The sequence below is a fragment of the Macrobrachium rosenbergii genome, chromosome 45, assembly GCF_040412425.1.
Source record: "Macrobrachium rosenbergii isolate ZJJX-2024 chromosome 45, ASM4041242v1, whole genome shotgun sequence".
NCBI classification, from domain to species: Eukaryota; Metazoa; Arthropoda; class Malacostraca; order Decapoda; family Palaemonidae; genus Macrobrachium; species Macrobrachium rosenbergii.
The window spans coordinates 26,438,325-26,449,605 of record NC_089785.1 but is presented as its reverse complement, the minus strand read 5'-3'; the positions used below and the strand labels follow the sequence as shown (position 1 = coordinate 26,449,605).

Here is an 11,281-nt window from a genome sequence, read left to right as displayed (position 1 = left end):
TTATTTATTTATTTATTTACGTTAGATATCGATGGAGATTGTTTTCCATAGAAATACCTTCCGAGAATTGGTTCTTATCCCACCAGCCAATGGGAGATCGTTTACGAAGACGCTTTGCCCCAAAACCGAAGCTTTCAGCCAATGAAAGAGGGCGATAGAAACGTTTGTGTACGGTGGAAGCCTGTGATTGGCCGAAGCCATTCCTTCCCCGACAGTGGAAGGAAGTCTCAGTGTAGGTGTAAACATGATGAGTGATAGTGGTTATATACAGGTGCTCAAGAAATACAAAGTAAGGACTGGGTAAGTTGGTTTTTCTCATGTCGTTAGGGTAAATTTTCTACGCTGGAGGTTCGAAAAACCACTGGAAGTCTGAAAAATGTTACGGATAGGGGTGTTTTGGTCACAGAATATTGAAATTTGGAACTTTGCCAACGATTTCTGCAAGTCGTCAAGGCCTTTCGAAGCTGGAAGCCCTTTGTATACTTTTGAAAAACTGATTTTGCAAATTTCTGTGAAAATTCCGAGGTTCTTGAACGTATCTCTGGCTCGGTGCCTGTGGCAGAACTTTTGTTGTAAGTTTACCAAGTTACTGAAAGGGATTTAGAGGCCTGGTGTGGACATCAGAGCTCAGTGAACCAACTCAGACCAGGTCTTACAGACGTTTCTATTTTGGGTAATGTCCAGCTGTCTCGGTTTACTGGGCTCCGAATCTCTAAATTGAAGAGTATGACAGGTGTAGTGCCGTCAGTGTATCACACGCGGCACACTGTAGGCGTTGCTTAAGGTGCTATGCAGCGTCCTTTCGGCCCCTAGCTGCAACCCCTTTCATTCCTTTGCCTGTACCTCTGTTCATAATCCCGTTCTTCCATCTTATTTTCCGTCCTCTATTAACAATTGTTTCAGCATTATCTAAAGAGCTGAATGACCTCCTAGATCGTATCTCTTAACCTGTGGCCTAAGTTTTACTGTCCAATTCCAGCTCGAAATATTTAGGAATAAAAGCAAAAATTCTAGTGGTGGAAATCCACGAAAAATTAAGGTTTATTTACAGTTTTTCAATTTGGGGGACATTGGTAATCAACGGCCGAGTATTTGCTGAATCATTGTGGCCAATTCGTAACTTGATTCATCTATTAGCCTGTGAGCAAGGTGACTAGACTGATTACAGGCTGGGTTATCGTTGCGAATTTGCGACATACTGCTTAAATTAGGGGAACAGCTGTGATCACGGGTGAATTGCTTGCTTACGGAGTGGTGGACGACGGTTTAAAGTGACCCAATAATTATTTGCTAATTTATTTAAAGGTATGGCCATTAATTCAGGGTCGGGACAGATTTTTAAATGATTAATTGAAGGTTTTTGTTGTAATGTAATGACGCCGCTTTTCAAACACGCTAGTTGATAGGTGTGGGAAATTTACGCACGCACGCGCGCGCTTTGCTTTTTTTTTTTTTGTATTTATGCAATCCTTTCTGTGTAGCTTTTGTTAGAAAGTAAGAGAAAGCTTATCCAATTTAGTCTTTCATTAGCCGTTTCAAGTTTGACAGCTTGAAGAGACTGCCACGCCCACCTGTTAGGTCATTCTCTCTCTCTCTCTCTCTCTCTCTCTCTCTCTCTCTCTCTCTCTCTCTCTCGTAGTTAGGGCCTTAAGGCCTGCATTGGATGAAATCGCTCATACAGTCTAGTATTTATAGGCTGTGGCAACTCATACGTATAGTGTGATCTGAAGTGTCAGTTAAAAAAAGCCTCTTTGATTCTGTGGCACTTTGAAACGGCAAAACTGTGAACATTCTTGCTATGTAAACTTTTGTATATATTATTTTCTGTTTAAGAGCATCGTGGTAAGTTTGGAATTCGGGAATCGGCAGTTGAATGGTTATGAAAGAAAGGCCTATTGCTTATTAGTAAATTAGTGTTCCTGGTATTCATATAGTCAGTCATATCACAGGTAATTCTGCTGGGAAATGATGGGGGCAGGGAATGCGTCGTATATCATAATGAAAAGTGGCTCATTTAAGTGTTATCACTTAACTCTAATATCAAAACTGAGAACTGGACTTATCGTACGTAGCTGGTGGGTTAAACTAAATGATTTTTTGTGACGTGGTATATAGGTTATCCAAATGTATCGATTTTTCCTGTTAAAAGAAGGTGCCGTGTTATTACCAGCCATATCCCGGTAACTAGTGAATTTTATAAGTGTGTTTTTATATTACTTGAAGAGATATGCTTTCGTATCGGCCTAGATTAAGCAAACTCCCGCTGGTATTTTTTGTTTGAACTGGAAAACTTTTTTCGTACAAGAGCTGCGAATCACGAAAGTCTTGTGTAGACAGAGAGCAGTCTCTCTCTCTCTCTCTCTCTCTCTCTCTCTCTCTCTCTCTCTCTCTCTCGTACTGAGATCCCTCTGGAACGCGCCTTTCTCTCTCTCTCTCTCTCTCTCTCTCTCTCTCTCTCTCTCTCTCTCTCTCTCTCGTACTGAGATCCTCTGAACGCCTTTCTCTCTCTCTCTCTCTCTCTCTCTCTCTCTCTCTCTCTCTCTCTCTCTCGTACTCAGATCCCTCGGGAACGCTCTCTCTCTCTCTCTCTCTCTCTCTCTCTCTCTCTCATCATTTTCAGGATATATCAGGGAATAGTTACGATCTTTTCTGCATTTTACATTGGTCAACTGTATAATCAAACATTTTTTTCGTTTACTTATTGCAACGTGTTGGGTCGTATTGCAATACTTGTCCTTCCATTACAAGTGAATGCTGGCATGTAATGTCTCGTTTGTAGGTAAGAGAAAATGCTGTCTTGTAGCCAGCCAATTCTGTTGGAAAGGGTGGAGGAGGTTGGGGTGGTTTTTCCAGTTGGGAAGGGTTGGGTAGGGGGAGGGGGTTATTTTCCACCTAATCTGGACCTCTGCCAACATAATTTATCATAAGCAAAAGGTGTTGTATCATTATCGTATTCTTTGTTCGTTTACGTAACCCATTGCAACATATGCGGTACTGGAATACACGTCATTACATTAATAGTGTGTAGCCAGGCATGTTGGATTGGGGGGGGAGGGGGTATGTTGTTTTTCCGGTAAGTTTGGACATATATTAACAAAGTTAATCATAATTATGCGAAGGTGTTTAATCAACATTGTATAATTAAGCCAGATATTAACATTTACCTACACATTTAATCATAATGGAGCAAATTGAGTTTTATTGATATCGTATAATGAAGCCAGATATTAAAAAATAAGGTTAAATGGCGCGTCAGATATCGTAGGGAAGGCATGTTCAGACCTCCATTATTGCTCAATATTGCTACGTATGAATAACGTAATATTTACTTCGTGTTTAGTATTGAATCCTATTTAAACCACGTAAGAGACTCTGACTCTCCTACTTTCTTCTCTTATAGTAGAATTCGGTCCCTTATTGTGTCCTAAGTTTCGATGCACAAGTATTCAATAACTGTTCACACCACTTGGTTATTCTGACCTAACTAGAACCTCAGGCAGAAATAGAGAGTTTGTAGGACCATGTATATATTTTAAGGTGCCACGGGTTTTTTTGCTTTGGTGAAGTATATTTGGTGAACTTTATTATGACGTAATATTATTCCTTTCAGAAATGAGAGAATATGGTCCTATAGTTATATTCAGCACTGGTACAGTACTTGCACTGGTATCCCAGGACAGAGTCCCATAGTTGTATTCAGCACTGGTACAGTTCTTGCACTGGTATCCCAGGACAGAGCCCCATAGCTGTGTTCATCACTGGTACTGTACTTATGGTACTTGTCACTGGTACCCCAGGACAGGTTTGAATGAGGCAATGGCGTCTATTCCATTAATGGTAATTATGATCAAAAGGGTTTATTTTTGCACATATTTTCATACCTTCACCCCTTGTCTGCATAATCCCACGTAATTACGTCAGTTTTTTTTGCCCTTCTTACTTGACTGTTAACCTTTCTGGTGACTGGTGTTTAATTCTTATTTATATGCTTTCCAGTAAAAAAGTAAGTTTCCATATATCAGAAGAGTCAAGGTCATTGAATATCACACCTTCTTGCCTTTGCACTGTGGGTATTACTAGAAGCCCAGACATTCATATAACTGATTTAGAGGAATATTTTTCTGTATCACTTCTTGTTTTCTGTGTTTTTTTATTTCCATCAGTTTCCTCCCTTCCAATATGGTTGTCAACTTATTTTTCCTTTTTTCCAGCTGTGCAGTTCTTTGCCCCAAGAAGCAATACAGAAGAAATTTTGATTGGTGGTCAATCTTTCGAGGAACTGGATGTCTTTGACATACAAATATTTAGTAAGTACTGTACACCCTTTTTTGTAAGAGTGAAATTTAAGTTTGAATCAACATTTTTAAATTCCAGGCAAAACTTGCAGAGCTGTGGCTGTTCTGACTAGACCAATATATCTGTAGGTACTAGAGAGAGGAGAAATTGATTGATTGACAGTCAGTCTGTTTAGGAATGGGTTGTCTTTGACTTATAAAAATTTTAAGTATATCCTTTTATAAGTGGGAAATTTAAGTGTGGATCAACGCCTATGGTATTAATGGAGAGTGCAGGGACAGCTTGCCAATATAGCTGGAGGTGCTAGTGGTTCAAGCATAATTGAATCATGCTGTTCATGATATTTTTTTTCTTAAGGCTGTGTTATGACCAATATAGCTCTAGGTGTTAGTGGTTCAGTCATAACTGAATCAAGGTTCATAATGTAATATTTCTCCCCAAGTCATGTTGTATTATACTTGATTTAGACAGATGTCTGACCCATGGATATTATTAGATAAACGCACGAGCTGTCCCCATTTGTACAAATATGGTAAAGGACATTTTATTTTAAAGATATCTGATTGTAGCCACCAGCGTAAACATTAAAGAAATGCTGTTTAGGCTTAGCTTCATGAGTAGCCTAGGTTTTATGATTGTTGTGTATTACTAAATAAGATGATAATAGCTTTTCTTTACAGCAAACTGTTTGTAGACGGCTCTGCCAAAGCTGAGGATTTTAATACTAGACTTTTGACACTTGTTTAAAATATTCTCTCTCTCTCTCTCTCTCTCTCTCTCTCTCTCTCTCTCTCTCTCTCTCTCTCTCTCTCTCTCTCTCTCAGTAAGAACATCCCTTTAAGATGCTTGATCTGCCTCACACCTACTTTTCTACCTGGTTAAAGGGGGCCCACCCCAAAATTTAAGGTTCCTATCAGTGGCCCCCTGCCCTCATTCTTGATGTGTTAGTAAACAAGTAATAGCCTTCTTCAGTGCCTTCAGTATTGAGCTCCTAATTCCCTGAATCCCCATCCTGTCCAGGAAATCTGGCCCTGTGGTCCTCTTAGCGGACACAACAAAGTCCTTCTTGTGAAGATCCTAAACCTTCTTCCTGTGCTCTTAAGATATTATGCTCCTGCAATCTTATTTATTTCTCCATAGCTTCGTCTGAGTTTTCTCTAAAGTATCTCCTGATATCTTTATAGACAAGAGTTTGACAGTGCTTTGAAATGAGTTCAAAGAATGTGTTGATAGGAAAATATACGTAGTGTTGAATACTGAAGTATGTTTTTTGTTTTCCAGGTATGTATGAAGAGGACAGTGTCACCATCAAGACCAACCACTCTTCAGTAGATATGACACGTTGCAGATTTGATAGAATCCAACAGAGGGAATATAAGAATTTTTTTATCAAGACGTATCCTACAAGTTCGATGTGCATTGAAAGATGGATATTTTGACTGTAAATTTATCTGGAGGGTGGAAATCTTTCATAGTGTGCCTTAAAAGAGTGTTTTATTGCATATGTGGGTAACTGTTAAGTGTCCCTCAAGACAGGCAGTGTCAGAAAGGAATATCTCAAAAAACTGTTCCATTTGACCAGTTTTCTTAAATATCATGCAGTTCCATCTTCAAGTGGTAACTCTCTTAAGATTTATAGACTACACTTCATGCTTTCAAGTGATTGATTGTGCTTGTGAAAGTAAAAATGTTCGCCTCAAAGTAACAAATGAGAAGTTATGAGCTAAAGTAAAATCTGCATTTTTAAGTTTTGCAAGGGAACAGTCGAACTGGTATACAGTGCTTTAGTTGCTATAGAAAACTACTAGTGTCAGTTTTGTTGCCAGGAACTTTTAGCCCTTTTTTTTGTCAAAATAAAAATTGCGTTTGTGTTTATAAATGAAAACAAACCCAGAATCAAGAAGGTAAGCGATTGGGAGAGAGAGAGAGAGAGAGAGTAGGGAACCTTTCCCCTTTTGGAAATCCTTACAATATTTTTTGATGAAATTTTGTAGTTCAATATCAGGTTTTTGTCAATGATTGATGGCTTCGTTGTCTATTTACCTAAGGGCCAGACAAAACAGGGTTTGTTTTGCATATATGCATTCATTGTTCCTCATCATCAGTTGCCCTTCACTTCGTATTGTTGTGATGACTAGTTTCTTGTGATAACTAACTCACTGGTCATTGGCATTTCAGTAGAAACATCCAGTTTCCTCTTTTCAAAGCTGCGATATTTGTTTTCTTAAGTGGTTTTTGTAAGTGCTCAGTTGGGAGAAACCTGACCTGTTGATTTTCATAGGTTTCTCTCATGCTGTATGGTGTAATGTCAGCCCTAGTTCTTTGTTATTGACATTTCTGGGTTGTTGCTGACAGAATTTCACTCCTTGAGCTTGTTCCTTGTGTATCTGCCCGAAAGTTAGAGAGTTCCAATATGTATATTGTCCTACATTTCATGTTACAAACTTTGTTACGGAATGCAGGTGATGATTTGTGGTACATTAAACTCTGTCTACTTCTGAGTCAGGGAAAATATCTGACCTACATCCTCAGGCTCTTGTTTTACTTGAAAGATTCATTTTGCTTTGTGTCCTCTTTAAGAAATTGGATTAACTCTTTCATTTGACAGTTTTTTAACTGTCTAATTTGGTTTCCTGCACTTTGGCATTGGTGGTTACTGCTGTGACTTGGTGCAGTTCTTGTATGTTAGGCTAAACATGTAATTCTGCATTGCTTTATGTCTTTGTGGACATTGAAGCCTCCTTGTTCCTTGTGTTTTTTAAGTGATGTATATCTTGAAAACTTCCTTTTGGTGTGTTCATAAGGATGGACATCCATGTATTCTGTAGGTCTACAAGTATAATTTCGTTTCTCTCAGGGTAGCAGGTTTTCCTGCTAAGTTTGCTTTGAATTTTTTGTTGACAGTGCTTTGAAATTTGCAACACCCACAGTTGAAGACTGTAAAACCTTTAGATAACTTGACAGTCTTGGTTTCCTGTATTTTTTGGTACCTAGGTTTATTTTGTAGCCTTTTCCAAGTCCTTGAGAAGGAAAGAAGCATCCCAGTTGTACAAGATTAAAGGTTCCTGCGACTAGGAAGAGTTGCCTGGGCATCTTGTCTTGCCGGAAATCTGCAAACAATGGTTCTCTGTAGCTCATTGACCCAGGGACTTGAAAGTTGCTACCTTTCTGCTGTTCAGGAACGTGCAGAATTGGGTAGCTAGTTGAGTTTAAAGTGTTTGGCTAATAGAGAATATGTTTTGATGTCTTTGAATCCGTTTGTGGTTGGCTGACTTTATTTCCCATTTGCTGTCTTCTCTTAACTGTGTAGGGCTTAGAATATTTGGTAGGTGTCTTTTTGCCAAGACTTTCCATATAGGTCTGTGGCCCTTTTAGCTATTGTGCAAAAGTTTCCTGCTGATAAGTTTAGAGCTTTGTTGAATGGGCACATTATTTGGGGTGCTAAGTCTGTCTTGATATTGGTGGGCCACGAACTCGCCAGTTTCTCATGGGCACGATATTTTAAGAGTGACACTCAACTGGAGTCAAGTGCAGTGTAGGCTACACTAGCCACTGTACTTTTGTGTATCATACCTCGTCTCGTCCTGTGGTCTTTGTCCTAGGTAGGTTTCAGTGAGCATTGTTGTTCTGTGAGTGTTCTGTGCTCATGTTTTCATGAGGCAACACAGTATAGGGGTTTTCCCCTCTCTTCAGAAACCAGGTACATAATAGAACGAGATAGTTTTCCTGTAACTGCCTTCTACCAGGGCTTGGAAAACTCTCCAACTTCTGACTTGATCTTGGATTACCATTTCTTTGACCTACACTTTGTGGTAGGTAAGGCCCTCCCTTGCTTTTCCCCACGTCAGATGTCCTGTCCAGTCCAGACCTTCCTTCAGGGCGTATGTCATCGAGAAGGACTGATGTATGGTACTTTAAGTTGGCATATTTTCTGCCAAAGAGTGCCCCCTGTGTCTGACATGTGTTAACAACCTGCTTGATTTCGTGGTGTTCAAGAATCTGCTTCTTGGGGAGGATGTTTCCCAGAGCAAAACTCACATTGCTGCGGGATTTTGTTGGGACAGAAGCCTTTCCTACACTGTATGGGTTGAAACTATATCTTTTAGTTGATGTTTGTGGCACCATTGTGCTGAACTGCCTGGTCTTTTTGGATTGGGCTATGTCCCTTGACGTGCTCGAGCAGTTTTTAGTGGTTTTTGCTTGGTAGGTACCACTCTTTCTTGTCTAGCTTGTTCTTGAATGCAGCTATTGGTATTCTTCAGAGATATTTTGACACCAGTTCTGTACAAGTTGCCCCAGTTCTTCCTAACCGAAGTATACCTTGGATACCACAGGTTAAGCCACAGGTGAAACTACTGGAAATGAGTTTGATTTGCTGCCAAGACTGACAGAAAAAGATATTTTTGAAGCTGTGGTTTATGCAATTCTGAAACATGGTTGGTTTGCAAGATTCTCTCTCTCGTTTTATCTGTCTATAGTTTTGTCAGTTTCACTGTATGGTAATGGTGAAAAATCACTGATTAGAGGGTTGTCACTATGAAGTATGAAACCATAATTGAGGTAAAACAGTGTCAAGGTCAAGGATGAAAGATAAGTTCTACAAAGGTCACAGATGACTTGTAGAGAGAGAAATTCCCTCTATCAGGGTACAAAGCTGAATAAAGCAGTTCACATTTAAGTATTAAAGGCTTAATAAGTAAGAATAATAAGCCAAGTAAAAGATTGGCATAAGAAAGAAAACTAAGTAATAGAAAGATAAACTAAAACGTTGTAAATGAAAGTAAACTTTAGACCTATAGGGCAGCCTATAAGCCATAAAGATGGCGGCTGTAGCCTGTGAAGCATTTAGAAGATGAGCCAAAGATAAATAAATGAAAGAAAATGGCCCTATAGAAGGGCATAAACGTATAGATCTGATTGGGGTAGTGGAAAAAGATGACGTCATGGTTGTGACGTCACGGCATGCAGCTAAAGGTAGTCGAGATTACGTCATAGTTGTGACGTCACTGCATGCTGCTTAAGGTAATGAAAGTTGTGACGTTATCATAGTTATGACGTCACTGCATGTAGCTAAAGGTAGTCGAGAAATTGATGACGTCACTGCATGCTGAAGTCTAGGTATATTCAATGACAAAGGTAACCCTTTTCACGTGACGTCATAGGTGATGACTAACATTCCTATGTAAACATTTGTAGGCTTATGATGGAGGAAATAAAGACTTAAGATAATCGGACGTTCATTTATTCAAACCCTAAATAAATAAGAGATATTGAGGAGAATACTCGTGATAATGAAAAATCTTTAAATTTTTTTTTATTCCTTGGAGCCAGCATTGCAATGCCCCGAAGGGGAGAGAGAGAGAGAGAGAGCGCCCTCAGCTGGAGGTAACGAAACCAGCCGGCTACCAACTTTGAAGCCGACCCAAAGAGCTTAAGTTTTCTAAGCTGACAACAGCCGATTGCCGAGATGGGAAGTCTCGTATAGACTTCCCTCGTGCTTTCCAAGATGTCTGCCATTAGACCGTCTGATATCAGAGAATGATGTTTAGGTACAGTAAGCCTAAGATGGGCGTGACAACGCTACCAAGACACGCCTAAGCTTACGTTCACTCTCATGGCTTTATTTTCATACTTATGCTTGGTTGACCTGGAGTGTCTTGTGAAACAAGGCGTGGAATTCCCGTATACTTAAACCACCAGAATTTCGTCCGGAGGTATAATGGCCCACCCACCAAAAAATGTCCTAAGTCCGGTGAATGACTTGCAAAAGTATTTACGCGGTGTAAGCGTACGTCATCATTCTGGTCCCGTTTTCGTTAAGGTTTCGGGTCTTTAAGAGTTTCTCTCGAGTCTTCTTATAGAAAATGAGTCTTTTAGTATAATTAAACCTCACAGAAAACAGAACAATACGTTAAATAGATATCTCGAACGTCTTAGCCATCTGACATTGACTTAGTACCTGACAGAATTCTTGACTTTGAGAGCTGTAGAGGGCGATTTACTTGTGAATATGAATGAATAAAGCTAATTTAATCCTTTTCTCATCAAGTATTTATATATAAAATTGATTTCATTCTTTTCAAAATGGATTTGACTGAAATAACTTAGTACATTTCAAGGGTCTCACACAACCTGTCACCCGGGCATATTTGAGCATTTTGACGTCAAATTTGACATCAAAATGTCAGTAATGGTGGCCAAATTGAGGTCTAATCATGAATTAAATCACGACACTTCAATTTAGCCACATATATTGTCATTTTGAAGTCAAATCTGACGGCAAAAAGCTGGAATATGTCAGGATATAAGATCCTGTAAAACCCCATCCAATGTAGACATGCTTTATATGAATGAATTCAAATTTCTAATTTTTCAAGCTAGTTCTATTTAGATGAACTTTTTAGTACTGAAATGATCCCAATTTTACTTCATATTTTTGTCAATAGATTTCGACCATTCAAATACCTTTGGCTAGCTAACTTTTTCCATTTGAATTTGACGATACAATGCGTTTAATTATAACTTGTAAAGCACCATGTTCCATAAGATGGGCATTTTTTATTGACTGAAATTTACACATTAAAAATTTTATATATACTTTTACATGATTTTTGGTGATTAGTTTCAATCGCTCTTAAAACTCACGTATCTGTTGCAACCTCGTATTTTATAAATTTGATTAATTTACATTTTCAATAAAAAATTTAGCTTTATTTTAAATTTCATTAATTTTTTAGGCTTAGCCTAATAACTGGATATGCACCACACTACTGAATTATTCAGAACTGATTTTCTAAGTAACTTCAAGTCATTAATTCAACTTTTAAAATGTTATATGCTTTATTTGGTGCTATTTTCAGTTAACATAACATTTTCATCTACAAGATTCATTTTAAAAGTATATAATATTCATTTACATTCTCAGACGTCATTACGAGCCAGTGAATTTTTCAGGAATTTCACAAATAAACCAAACAAAAGCTAA

At 38.7% G+C, this 11,281-nt stretch overlaps 1 long non-coding RNA gene across 1 annotated transcript; it reads left to right on the top strand.

Moving 5' to 3' along the window:
* The first annotated feature begins 23 nt into the window (after positions 1 to 23).
* On the top strand, positions 24 to 9,527 carry LOC136829828 (uncharacterized). Its single transcript, XR_010850501.1, has 4 exons — positions 24 to 300; positions 3,611 to 3,837; positions 4,212 to 4,307; positions 5,578 to 9,527. It is a non-coding gene; the product is annotated as an uncharacterized lncRNA (long non-coding RNA).
* The last annotated feature ends 1,754 nt before the right edge of the window (positions 9,528 to 11,281 follow it).